At 39.4% G+C, this 13,742-nt stretch overlaps 1 protein-coding gene and 1 long non-coding RNA gene across 3 annotated transcripts in view; one reads left to right on the top strand and one right to left on the bottom strand.

Annotated features, from left to right (window-relative positions):
- USP12 (ubiquitin specific peptidase 12) overlaps positions 1 to 13,742 on the top strand; it is a 103,795-nt gene that overhangs the window by 20,628 nt on the left and 69,425 nt on the right. The window lies entirely within an intron of this gene.
- LOC116562238 overlaps positions 7,838 to 13,742 on the bottom strand; it is a 9,059-nt gene continuing 3,154 nt past the window's right edge. Inside the window, exon 2 of the long non-coding RNA XR_004273843.1 lies at positions 7,838 to 7,988. This is a non-coding gene — a long non-coding RNA (uncharacterized LOC116562238). The remainder of the gene's footprint in view (positions 7,989 to 13,742) is intronic.

Raw genomic sequence — 13,742 nt, 5'->3', positions numbered from 1 at the left:
CTATACCTAGCTAATTTTTTGTATTTTTGGTAGAGATGGGGTCCTGTCATGTTGCTCAGGCTGGTCTCAAACTTTTAAGCTCAAGTGATCTTCCCTCCTCAGCATCCCAAAGTGTTGGGATTACAGCTAGTGCTCGACTTAACCACGATTGGGTCCGACAGACCGGTTGTAACATGATTTGGTCGTAAGTTGAGTAGGCTATATGTACAGTACTGTGAAATGATGTTATAAAAATCTTTGTCATATTTTATCATAATTTTCTTTCATTATTGTTATATATCATAATTTTCTTTGTTCATTTTATGCCATTTGTATCATCTCTCCATCATTTTGTTTCTTATTTTTACATTTGTCAGGTTTAAGTAAAACACTGCATTACCAGTACAACTGGTTTAATATTTGCAAAACATACAAAATTACAAAATACAGGTGCATACAAAAATACAAAATACAGGTGTAAAAAATACCATAGGAAACGTTTTCCCAATTGCAAAACATATCAAAATATATAAACATGTACGAAACATTTTATTGGCCGCTGGTACTTGGCTGCGGATCGCTGGTGTCGTCATCTGAGGCAGCAGTTGGGGTTACCGGAGCTGGTTTTTTCATAAACATGATGAGCTTTGTCTGAATTGTATGTTTCTTTTTTTCTTCATAAATTTCACGATACCGACGAAACACATCGTGCGCCATCCGTTCAATCCTTGCAAATCGTTCGATGTTTGGGTCCATTGCTTCAAATGTATAAGTTTATTGGGAAGGGTTCGATGAAAAATATCCAAGACACAAAACACAAATTGCTGTACCGAGTCTGGGATAACAGTTGAAATGGTGCATGCGGAGATGGTAGTGCAGCCGGAAGCCAGTCCGCACTGTCGTACGCCCAACTGGGCAACGTTTGCGCTGCCAGACGCAGAGCAGTCGTGGGTAGCGATTGTGGTCGTAAAGTCGAATGGTCGTAAGTTGCATAGGTCGTAAGTCGATCAATACCTGTGCAGACATGAGCCATTGTACCTGGCCCATAAATACAATTTTTATTGTATTCAGAGAGGAATTCTTTTCTATTTCTGTCCTTTTGAGCATTTTTTTAATCATGACAAGGTGTTGAATTTCTGTCACCTGTGGTTTTTTTTTTTTTTTTTTTGTGTGTGTGTGTGTGTGTATATATTAAGATGATTCTGTGATTCTGGTTTTTTTTTATTCAATTGATACGTTATTTTACATTAGCCCATTTCAACCCTCTTTTGTGCTCTTGTTGGTTTATTATTTATACATTATATTTCTGTGTGACATAGGCCCAATAATATATTCTGTATATAGTTTTATACAGTTGCTTTTTAAATCAGTTAAGAGATGAAAGGAGAAAAATATATACATTTATAATGTCCTTCAATTAACAGTTGCTGTTATAGGTACTCTTGTATGTTTTTTCATGTGGACTTGACTTGTTGTTTGAGAACACTTGCTTCTAGCCTGAACAGTTTTCTTTAGTATTTCTTGTAAGGTATGTCTGTTAGCATAGCAACAACTTCTGTTAGGTTTTCGTTTCAGGAAGGTCTTTTTTTTTTTTTTTTTTGAGACAGGGTCTCACTCTGCTGTCCAGGCTGGAGTGCAGTGGTGCCATCACAGCTCTCTGCAGCCTCGACCTCTTGGGCCCAAGTGATTCCCCTACCTCAGATCTCCTGAGCAGCCTGGGACTGCAGGTGCACACCATCACATTTGGCTAATTTTTAAATGTTTTGTAGAGATGGTGTCTCCCTGTGTTTCCTAAGCTGGTCTTGATCACCTGTGCACCAGCGACCCTACATCCCCAGCCTCCCAAAGTGCTGGGATTACAGGTGTCAACCACCATGCCGTTATGGGAGAGTCTTTATTTCACATTTAGATGGAAGCTTTGGCAGATTTGGCATTCTTGGCTGACAGGTTTTTCTTTTTTCTTTCTTTGAGCACTTTGACTATGTTACCCCACTGACTCATGCCTGTAATCCCAGCGTTACAGGTTCTGCTTAGAAGTCAGCCTTTTGTCATACTGGAGTTTCCCTTATAAGTGATGCATCTTTTCTTGCTTCTTCTTTTTATCTTTGACTTTCAGCATTTTTATTATCATGTGACTATTTTGTTAATGTTTTGTGTGTTAGTGTTTATACTTTTTTCTTTTTTATGACATATATTCTTAAATTCTAGCTTATGCTAAATGCCTATATTTTTCAATTAAGTATTTTTTAAAAAATTGGACACCAGTTATAGTGTATTAACTTTGTAAGCTAGAATGTTTAGATTCAGAATTGTTATGTCTCAGCTGATAACATTACTATAGTTAAATATTACAAACATTCTCATAGAAGACATTTGTAATCAAATTGGAAGCAAACTAAAATAAAATGGTGGTACGCATTTCTTTCATGAGTTGTGTGTTGCTTAGATTAGTTATTATTCTATATGTAAAATTCTGCAGTGCTAGCTCTTTAAAGGTAGTGGCTCCGAGGGTGTCAGGCTGTGTGGAATTTATACGATGGTGTATCCGTTTCCTAGGGCTTTCCTAACATGTACTGTAAACTGAATGGCTTAAACAGCAGAAATTAATTATCTTCCAGTTCTGGTTTCCAGAAGAACAAAATCAGCATCTTGCCAGGATCATGCCCTTTCTGAACGTGCTTGAGAAGGATCTGCCCCAGGCCTCTCTCCTTGCTTCCTGTAGCCTCAGGCATTCTTTGGCTTATAGATGGCCCTCTTTTCCCTGTTTATCTTCATGTCTTCCCTGTGTATCTGTGTCCAAATTTCCCCTTTTTATAATATTAATAGGATGCCAGTCATACTGGATTAGGGCCTACCTTCATGACCTCATTTTAACTTGATTACCTTTGTAAAAACTCTATTTCTAAATAAGGTAACATTATGAAGTACTGAGGATTAGGGCTTCAATTTATCTTTTTTTAGAGGAGGGTGTGCATAGTTCAGTCCGTAATGGATAACTTAAAGGAATATTGCCGTCTTATGTCTCTTCTCAAACAAGATAGAGAATCGTACTTTTTCAAGGGAGTAGGAATTGGTTCTTTTTAACTAACTATAAACCTAACTTATAAGCCAACATTAGAGCTCTGCTGTGGTAGAACTGACAGTTAATTTTGCATTAATCTTATAATGGCTAACATTTCCTAGAAATGGGTATAGTTAATTGCTTGATTCTATCCTCTCCATAACTGCTTACTCCCCTTTCTGCCTTACACCCCTAGACTTTAACCCTGTGCAATATTACATAGGTATTTTTATTTTTTGAGACAGAGTCTGGCTCTGTTGCCCAGACTGTAGCGCAGTGCTGTGATCTTGGCTTACGGCAGCTTCCACCTCATGGGTTCAAGTGATTCTCCTGCCTCAGCCTCTTGAGTAGCTGAGACTATAGGCACCCACTACCATACTCAACTAGTTTTTGTATTTTTAGTAGAGACAGGGCTTTACCATTTTGGCCAGGCTGGTCTTGAACTTCTGGCCTCAAGTGATCCACCCGCCTTGTCCTCCCAAAGTGCTGGGAATACAGGCGTGAGCCACTGTGCCCAGCCTACTTCTATAGGCACTTTTAAAGAAATTTTATTGTTTTATAAAAGAAGTATAATCAATATGTAATGTGATGTGTAAAAAGGTGTCAAGAAGAAACTGAAAGTCACCTATAACCCATTAATAATTACTTGTAACTGGTGGTGTTGTGAGTGTGTTCCCAGTTTGTTTATGGCAAACATGATTGTTGAAACAAAATCTGGATCATTACATATTCTCTTAACATTATTCTGTAGATAATTAATTATGAAGACTAGTACTCAGAATGTTTTTGCTTTTCTTCCATTTTGTAACCTTCTGGGGACCAAGACACATTTCTTTTCATTGTTTCTCATTTTCTCTGTTGATAACAAAATGCTGTGTTACAGAGTTGCAGACTTTTGTTGATAAAGAAGGGACTTTAGGATAACTAGACCTTTACAGAAGTGACAAATGAGTATTGCAGGGGAACTAAATCTGAGATCATGACATTTCACAGTGATGAGCAGATTCTAAACGAACTCCTTCAGCATAGTAATTTAGATTGAAGTTAATGTGGGAGCTAGTTTGGGTTTAGGTTATTATTAAATGTCTTTCTAACTGAAAAGCTGCTAAACTGGAATAACAGGCACTGGAAGAAAATGGTTATGCGGGAAGCCTAACTGATAGATTTCCAAAGATGATTTTTTAAAGTCAGTTGTTGGGAGCTTATTCATGTCCCATGGAAACCATATTTCTTGGCCAAATGGGTAAGGTGTGTTTTAGCAATATTGTTACTATAGTTCAGCACTGTGGGGAAAAGTTGATTCATAGGGGCAGCTATTGCCATTTGGAGAAAACTTGGTCCAGAATTTCATGGGTTTTTTGCTGCCTGTCATTCTTCAAGAAGGAAGCTCACTGGGAAATACCTTACACTTTTGTAGTTGAGGAGACCAGCCATTTGGAAGGAAAGGAGGAGGTGTAGTGAAGAGTGGGAGGTCTACATTTGATACAGAACCTAAGACTTGTGTTCGGATCCCCTCTGCTGCTTATTAGTTACTGCTGTGGGCAAATCTCCTTAATGTCTTTGAGTTTATTTCTCCTATAAAACAGGCCAAATTTAATGCCTGCCAATAATGAAGTAGTACTTAGTTTGTGCTTGACGTTGTTCTAAGCTCATTACACATACTAACTCACTTAATCTTCACAACTCTACAAGGTTGGAACTGCTACCTTTTATGGATAAGAAAACCAAGGCACAAATAATTTAAGGAATTCCCCAAGGTCATACAGTGATGAAGCTGATAGAGCTAGGATTTGAATCACTATGGTCTAGATTCAGAGTCTCTCTCTCTCCCTCTCTTTTTTTTTTTTGAGACAGAGTTCTGCTCTTGTCACCTAGGCTGGACAGAGTGCAGTGTTGTGATATTGGCTCACTGCAACCCCCACCTCCCGGGTTCAAGCCATTCTCCTGCCTCAGCTTCCCAAGTAGCTTGGGATTATAGGCACCCACCACCGTGCCCGGTTAATTTTTGTATTTTTAGTAGAGGTGGGGTTTCACCATGTTGGCCAGGCTGATCTGGAACTCCTGACCTCAGGGGATCTGCCCACCTGAGTCTCCCAAAGTGCAGGGATTCCAGGCATGAGCCACTGTGCCTGGCCCAGAGTCTCTCTATAGCCATAGCCATCCTACTCAACTACCTGCCTGTTTAAAAATAGTGCTTTAAGGGTTATTGGGAGAAATAAATAATGAGTGTATATGCGATGCCTAGTTCAGTAAATGCTAGTTGCCTTCTTCAGCTCTTCAGGTGGCTGCTAGCAACCCTATATTTTCATGGCTGACCATATGTTATAACCACAATTTATGTATTCTTTGTATCAGCAAAATAAGCTTTAATGACGTCTTACCTCTCCTGAGCTCTCCACACATTACCTTCGTACTGAGGTGATAATTCCCAGTCAAAATTTAGGGCAGATCTTGGGTGAATAGAAGGGGGAAGGGAAAGACATGGGGAGAGCTCTGAGCAGCACAATGGCAGTGCCACTCGATGTCAGGGATTTCTCCCCTCAGGTGACCGAGGACCTTCTCTTTATACCCTTGAATTTTACTTATCTCTTCCTTCATTTAGGTTCTAATGAAACATTTTAACCTTTAAGTGAAAAGACATAGGCATATTTGATGAGAGTATTAAATACAAAGGAATGATTAGATGCATCATTGAAAAATAAGGGCATACTTCTACATATAACTCCATTGTCTTCCCAAGAAGAGTAATGATAATTTATTAATATCATCTAATATTCAGGCCATATTCCAATTCCCTGAGTTCTTTAAAAAAAAAAAAAAAAAAACCTTTTGTGCTGGGTGTGTTGGTGTGCACCTCTAGTCCTAGCTGCTTAGGAGGCTGAGGTGGGAGGATGGCTTGAGTCCAGGAGTTTGAGTGTGACTTGGGCAACATAGTGAGACCTCCTATCTCTCTTTTTTTGTGGGGTGGGGGAAGACAGGGTCTCATCTGTCACCCAGGCTGGAATGCAGTGGTGCAGACGTGGCTCACTGCAGCCTCAACATCCCAGGCTTAGGTGATTCTCCCACCTCAGCCTCCTGAGTAGTTGGGATTACAGGCACATGCCACCATGCCTGGCTAATATTTTTTTTTTTTTTTTTTTTTTTTTTTTTTTCTGTAGAGGATGGATTTTGCCATATTACCCAGAATGGTCTCAAACTCCTGGGCATAAGGGATCTGCCTGCCTTGACCTCCCAAAGTGCTGGGATTACAGGCAGGAACTACTGTGCCTAGCTCCTTCCCATTTCTTAAAGCCTTCAAAAAAAAGTCTTCTGCGGTTTTCTGTTTTATTTTTTCGAACTACCATCATTCCATCTAGGTTCATGTTTTGCATTTGGTTATGTCTCTTTAGTCTCTTTTTAAAATTAATTTATTTACTTTGTTAAATGTATTTACATTTCTCATACTTAGTCTTTAGTCTCTTTTAATATATAGCAGTCTCAAGTTTTTTTTTTTTTTGGTCTCTGTGACTCACCTCCTCTTTTTTTTTTTTAAAGAGGCAGAGTTTTGCTCTGTTGCCCAGGTTGGAGTGCAGTGGTGGGTGCAGTAGTGTAATAATATTAATAGCTCACTGCAGCCTTGACTTCCTGGGCTCAAGCAATCGTCCTGCGTCAGCCTCTTGAGTAGCTAGGATTACAGGTATGCACCACCATGCCTGGCTAATATTTGATTTTTTTTTGTTGAGGCAGGGGGTCTCACTGTGTTGGCCAGGTGGTCTCAAACTGTGCTCAAGTGATACCTCCACCTTGGTTTCCCAAAGCACTGGGGTTACAGGTGTAGTAAACCACCACACTTGGTTGACACTTTTTCTTTTTCTTTTTTTTTGGAGACAGAGGCTCACTCTGTCGTCTAGGCTGGAGTGCAGTGGTGCAGTCTGGGCTCCAACTTCAGCCTTCTGGGCTCAACTGATCATCCCACCTGAGCTTCCCAGGTAGCTGGGAATATAGGCACGTGCCACCATGCCTGGCTAATTTTCATATTTTTAGTGGAGACGGGGTTTCACCATGTTGCCCAGGCTGGTCTTGAACTCCTGGCCTCAATTGATCCACCCACCTTGGCCTTCCAAAGTGCTGGAGTTATAGGATGAACCACTGCACCTGGACTGCCTCTGAATATTTGAACAGATAAGACTGATTGTCTCATAGAATGACACTGTCTGAATTTTGTCCAAACATTTCCTTATAGTATCTTTTAATTTGCTCCTCTGTCCATTATATGTTTTATAAAGTGGGAATTAGATCTACAGGCTTGATTAGACTGAGAGTAAACATTTTTGGGAATGAATAATTCTTAAGTGATACTATGTTGTTCATATTGCAGATTATTGTATAGAACACGATGGTAGTTGTATCACTCTGCGTTGCTGAATTTGATAATCGGATTCAAGTGGAGACCACCAATGTCTTCTTCATAAGGGAAATATTTCACTTCGCAATCACCACATAATCTGAGGGATTTGGCAGTTGACCAATAGCTTGTTCTCCAGCACACCCACTGACGATTAGGACACTTTCAGTTATTTTATTGGGTCTTACAAAATGGTACTTTTCTAATTCTGTTATTTTTTTCATGTTTATTAGTAGGCATTCCTCTGTAAAGAAGAACTTTCTCTCATTAACTGGTGTTGAACTATAGTTTCTTCAGAAAGGGCAAAGTAGATAATGAAGTCTTCAGTTGCCAGTTGTTAGAATAAGGAATCTATGTGATACTTTCTACCCATGCTGTGAATGAGTTTTTCCACTTTATTGTTCTTCTACTTCTTGTGTCATAATAGATTTTTATTTATTCAGTGTTATGGTTGTTCCATAATCAATTACAAGTATTCTTTTTCATGATGTTCAAATTATCCTCAGTTTTGCCATAGAAGCCTCTCCAAGCTGACTACTCCTTCATTGTTCTTCCACTTTTTTTCTTTTTTTTTGACAGGGAGTCTCGCTCTGTTGCCCAGGCTGGAGCGCAGTGGCACGATTTCAGCTCAGTGCAATCCTTGCCTCGGGTTCAAGTGATTCTCCTACCTCAGCCTCCCAAGTGGCCGGGACTATAGGCGCACACCATCATGCACCACACTCAGCTAATTTTTGTATTTTTTTTTTTTTTTTTAGTAGAAGCAGTGTTCTACCGTGTTGCCCAGGCTGGTCTTGAACTCCTGATCTCAGGTGATCCTCCCACTTTGGCCTCCCAAAGTGCAGGATTACAGGCGTGAACCGCCATGCCCAGCCTCTGTCATTGTGTTTTGACTTCAGCTCATCAGTTGAGGTCAGGTGTGGAATTTTCCAGTTGTGGTGTTATGTTTGCACCCAAGTGAGGGATGCTTAACCTGTACTAGTAGTAGGACTGTCATTGCTTCCCTGTGTTTTAGTTGTCATTCTACAGCAAGAAAGGGATTTCCTTTTTTATAGCAGCATGGACTTTTATTGTGTTCATGTGATTATTATTGATTTTGATGTCCAAATTGTTCCTGATGGGACCAGTAGCTTCAGGCTGGCTCCTATGTTCATTTGTCAAGATTTTATCATTCTTTGAGCACTTTCTAACTTCTTGGTATAAGACAGAATCATCTTGTATCTTCCTTTCTCCAGCCTTACAATCTAAAAGTGTCTTTCTTTTAGTGGCGGATGGCATTTAGAAACCAAGATGGCCAGGCACGGTGGCTCACGCCTGTAATCCCAACACTTTGGGAGGCCAAGGTGGGTGGCTCACGAGGATAGGTGTTTGAGACCACCCTGGCCAACATGATGAAACCCCATCTCTACTAAAAATACGGAGGTTGCAGTGAGCAGAGATTGTGCCACTATACTCCAGCCTGGGCAACAGACAAGACTCCGCCTCAAAAAAAAAAAAAAAAAAAGAAAAGAAACCATGATGGTGGCTTTAGGTGTGCTCATTACTAGTGAGGTGTCATGGTTTTTAATCATAAGTCCCTTTTAGTAGACATAGCAAGGAAATGTTTTAAAAGGTGACTTCACAGCCGGGCACAGTGGCTCATGCCTGTAATCCTTGCACTTTGAGAAACCGAGGTGGGCAGATCAATATTCCTTATTGATATAGATTTAAGATTTCATCTTCTAAAAGTTTTGACTGTGTGTTTTCATAACTACTGAATTGAAAATGAAAATTTCACATCATTTTCAATGTAAAATTTCAATGTAAACTTTGGTGAGTATTCAGACAAACTATACCTATGCAACTAGATCCAATATTAAAAATTAGAACATCATCAGCACTTTGGAAACCACCATTTGGTCCCTCCCAGTCATTACACAACATCTATGCTTTCAGGGGACATTGCATGAGTTTTACGACTTTTTATTTATTGTGCCCTATTCAAAACATGTTGTTTAAAAATAACTATTTTGGGGATTAGAATTACATTAGATAAGAAACTTGAAATGGGCTTTGTAAATAGCTTTTTATATTGCATATGTGATTTTTAATGTAAGTACAGTAGTAATGTATTTTGCAGTTAGCGAGTATAGTTTTAATTTGTATTTTACTCTCTCTAGAACCTTTCTGAGAGACAAGTATGTTAGAACCTTTTTTTTCACTATCACTTGTTTATTGTCTGTGAACAACAAGGCAGAACCTCTGTTTCCTTTTATATAAGGAGAAGTCATAACTTTGTATCACCGGTCCTTAGCATAGCTCCTGGCACACATAAGCCGTATAAGAAAATGTTTTAAAAATAAATATGTGAATCAGTCTAGGTAAGTACATGTTCACACTTGTATGTGACTTCACCTGCATTTATTTATATATGAAATAAATTAGGGTGGAACTTGCATGTATGAAATTGCTGTAGGAGAGCTCTATTTTCATTGTCAGTTTATACAAGAGTGACTGTTTTGCTTTATTTTATTTTTACTTTTGGGTGATGAGGTCTCACTCTGTCTCCTAGGCTGGAGTGTAGTGGTGTGATCTTGGCTCATTGCAGCCTCTCCCTCCCAGGTTGAAGTGATTCTCTTGTCTCAGCCTCCAGAGTAGCCGGGACCATAGGTGCATGCCACCACACTCAGCTAATTTTTGTATTTTTAGTAGAGACGGGGTTTCACCATGTTGCCCAGGCTGGTCTCAAACTCCTGACCTCAGGTGATCCTCCCGCCGTGGCCTCCCAAAATGCTAGGATTGTAGGCATGAACCACCACACCTGACTATTTTAAAAAACAATTTTATGCTAGTATGTAGCATAAACTGTAGGAAAATTACAATTGTAAGAATATAGGGTATATCAGCATTATATAAATTAATTACTCAGATGAAGGGTATAATATGAATTGACACATAGAAAGCTCTGTTGAGTGTGTCTACATCTTAGGTGTATCTTGATCTATATGTTGAACCGGTTTCTCAAATCACAAATCTGGGAGAAGTCCAGCAAAATGTTACTGATAATAGAAATGGATGCAATAGTAACAAACTGAAAAGGATAAGAATCTTCCTTGGAAAGATACTGGTTAATATATAGGATGCGATTATAAGGCTGAATGATCGTATACCTTACCGTCTAAACTGGGACACTTTGGGAGTGGAAAGGCGTACTATTAATTATGCTGTGACAGCTGGAACAAACTTGTTTCTGGCAAACTGGGACATCTGGCCATTCTGTTACAGGGTGAATGTGGGTTTTTCTGTTGCATCCTAGAATTCTAGAATTCATATTTCCTTAAACTCAAAGGGAGTAATAGTAGAATAACTAAAAAGGCAAACACTACCCAAAACATAGCAAATGTGGAACTGTCAAACTGAAAATATGAGAGTAATTATAGGAAAACAGCCTGTTGCGGGAAAAGAGTGACACCATCTGGAAGTGAAACCAGTCATAATGTCCAGTGTTTGACTCCGGCATACCAAGGCTTTCCCGCAGCAAGGTTAAAAGCAATGCCTGTAGCATTGATAATGCCTCATGGAGGTGGTTATCTAACCTCTCCAGTGGCCACAAGTTTCCTAAGGGAGACTGAGGCATGTTCAGCTGTACATATGTTTGCTCCAAAAGCTTACTCTATCTATAAAGGGTGTCTTCTGGAGGGTGACATAGGGGATCCACCATTTCTCAGTTGCCTAAGACGTTGCTTCTGTTCATAAGTCCCTATTACATGTTTCTTTCTGAGAAACTGGATTTGTTAGCCTCTTTGGCCTCTCAGCTCCCTGAGGCTTTGGGAGTATGTTTGCCATATAGGAGCAAAAGTTTATAGTTAAATAGTTGGTTGTATTGCTCTTCTATGCTGTGTAACAAATTATCACAATATAGCAGCTTAAGCGAACACATGTTATATAACAGTTTCTGTTGTAGATAAGTCCTGCCCTCTGCAAGGCTGTAGTCAGTGTGTTGGCCAGGGCTTAGGTCACATCTGCAGTCGCAGCTGGCAATGGATCTGCTTTCAAGCTCACTTAGAGTGCTGGCTGAATGCTTTCTTGCAGCTGTTAAGACTAAGTGAGGGCTGTGGGCTTTTTCTGGCTGCCGATTGGTAGCTGCCCTCGGTGCTGAGAGGCAGCCTACGTTCCTTGTCATGTGGCCCTATGCATAAGCCCTCTCTGCATGGCAGCTTGCGCCTTCCAAGCCAATGAGGGAGTCAGGGAGAAAGTCTGCTGGCAGCATGGAGTCTTGTATAATGTCACATAGTCATAGAAGTGACATCCCATTTCCTCCGTCATTTTCTACTGGTTAGAAGCAATTCACAGGTCCTGCCCATACTCCAGGGGAGGGAATTATACAAAGGCATGGATACTAGAAAGCCTAGTATCCATGAGATCAGGGGGAACACTTTTACCACAGGACAGCATTCACAATAGCTTATCAGTGAGAAGTCTCTGACTGAGGTTTAATCAGTGTAGTCTCTTACTTGTGATTGTTTTTGTGAAATCTAGCATAGTTTGTTAGAACATGTCTACTTTCATTTAAGTGTACAACTATTTACAGCACGTTTAAATTCATTTCTGATGGTGAGCACAGTGAGTACTGTGGCTTGGGATTGCATTTCCATTTCTATAATATTGACAGTTGATTTTGTTGTTTGCTAAGATCCCCACTTATTAGATCATTGATAACTGACTTAGTCTTTTTATAAAACAGATTGAAGATGGCTTATTTATTATGACACCTGTGTACAGTTGTGATGCCGTATCTTAAGCATAATTAATAAAGTGTTCAAGTTCTTCTTTAATGACACCAAAAATTATTGTTTAATTGAGGTTGTTTTAGGCTCATAAGACTTTCTTGGACAACCCTTTGTTCAAAATGAAGGAATTGAGGGAGGATATTTTGTAATATGGAAGACTACCGGCACATGTCACCTAATGAGAAGAGGTGTCTCTTTCTGAACAAATGCAGTAGTTATCTTTGTCACTTGTTTGGCAGTTAATCATGTATTTTGCTTTAACCATATCTAGTATTTTTTATTATAGAAAAACGTACATGTATATTGAAGTAGACAAAATAGTAGTATGTACCTCCAAGTACCTATTGTGCTTTAAGTTAAAGCAAAAAACATCTCTTGACCAATGTTGTGTCTTTTTTATTCCCCGCAACTTAAACCTTCCCAGATTTTTTAGGGGCAAATTCCTGATATTTTATTAAATATTGTATGTTTACACTTTTAATATGTTTGATCTAGGTTCTCCTTTTTTAATACTGAATGCTTCCTGAGCATGTGGACCCTACAATGCTTATTTCAAGTTTTAGCCTAGTAGTGCCTAATTTGGAAAACTATACATAGGTATACACTTAGAAAAGTCTGCCTTCTCAGATTTCATGTGAATTGAGTCTACAAACTAACCTAGGATAAGTTATCTATCTCTTCTCTCCATTGAAGAGGAATTTCACTTTTTTGAATCACTTAAAGGGCATTTATTTATTTTTGAGACAGGGTTTCATTCTTGGTGCCCAGACGGGAGTACAGTGGCATGATCTTGGCTCATTGCAACCTCCGCCTCCTGGGTTCAAGCAATTCTACTGCCTCAGCCTTGTGAGTAGCTGGGATTGCATTGCCACCATGCCCAGCTAATTTTTGTATTTTTAGTAGAGACACAGCTTCACTGTGTTGGCCAGGCTGCCCTCAAAGTCCTGACCTCAGGTGATCCACTTGCCTCGGCCTCCCAGAGTGCTGGGTAATTACAGGTGTGAGCCACTGTGCATGGTCAAGGGTCTTTATTAAGGTTTGCTTGCTTTTCGTTATAGACTTGGACTTAGGAGCCTTGAAGTTTTGGTGCTTTTCTAACAGTCCTTTTTTTGTTTTTTGTGTTTTTTTTTTTGAAAGGAACGCAGTGGGTTAAACAGAACATGGAAAGTGGTTTACTTTATTGTAATCACCTAACTCTCCCACTCTCAGCAGTGTGACAGAAAATTAAGGTCTGTTTTAAAATAAAACTTCGATCTCAGGGCAGGAATCACTTGAGAATGCTGTAGCAGAAACTCATGATGCTGCCTGAATTCTATATAAAATGAGCCCTGTTAAAACAAAATTCATATGCTTTGGGATGGGATATTTTAAAATTCAACTTGGGAAGTAAAGAAAAGCTTGTTTTCCTTCTACCTTCTCCCCTCCCTAGCTAGCTTCTGTCAGTAAGTGTTTATATGTAGTTATATACCCATGTGTAAAATAGCAGATTTGAATTTATATATTCCTTAGACCGACATTCATTTTATTTATTTATTTATTTATTTGTTTGTTT

Source organism: Sapajus apella, unplaced genomic scaffold, assembly GCF_009761245.1.
Source record: "Sapajus apella isolate SASKATOON/1434 unplaced genomic scaffold, GSC_monkey_1.0 scaffold32, whole genome shotgun sequence".
NCBI lineage: Eukaryota > Metazoa > Chordata > Mammalia > Primates > Cebidae > Sapajus > Sapajus apella.
The sequence above is the reverse complement of the archived record's forward strand: the minus strand, read 5'-3'. Positions and strand labels throughout refer to the sequence as shown.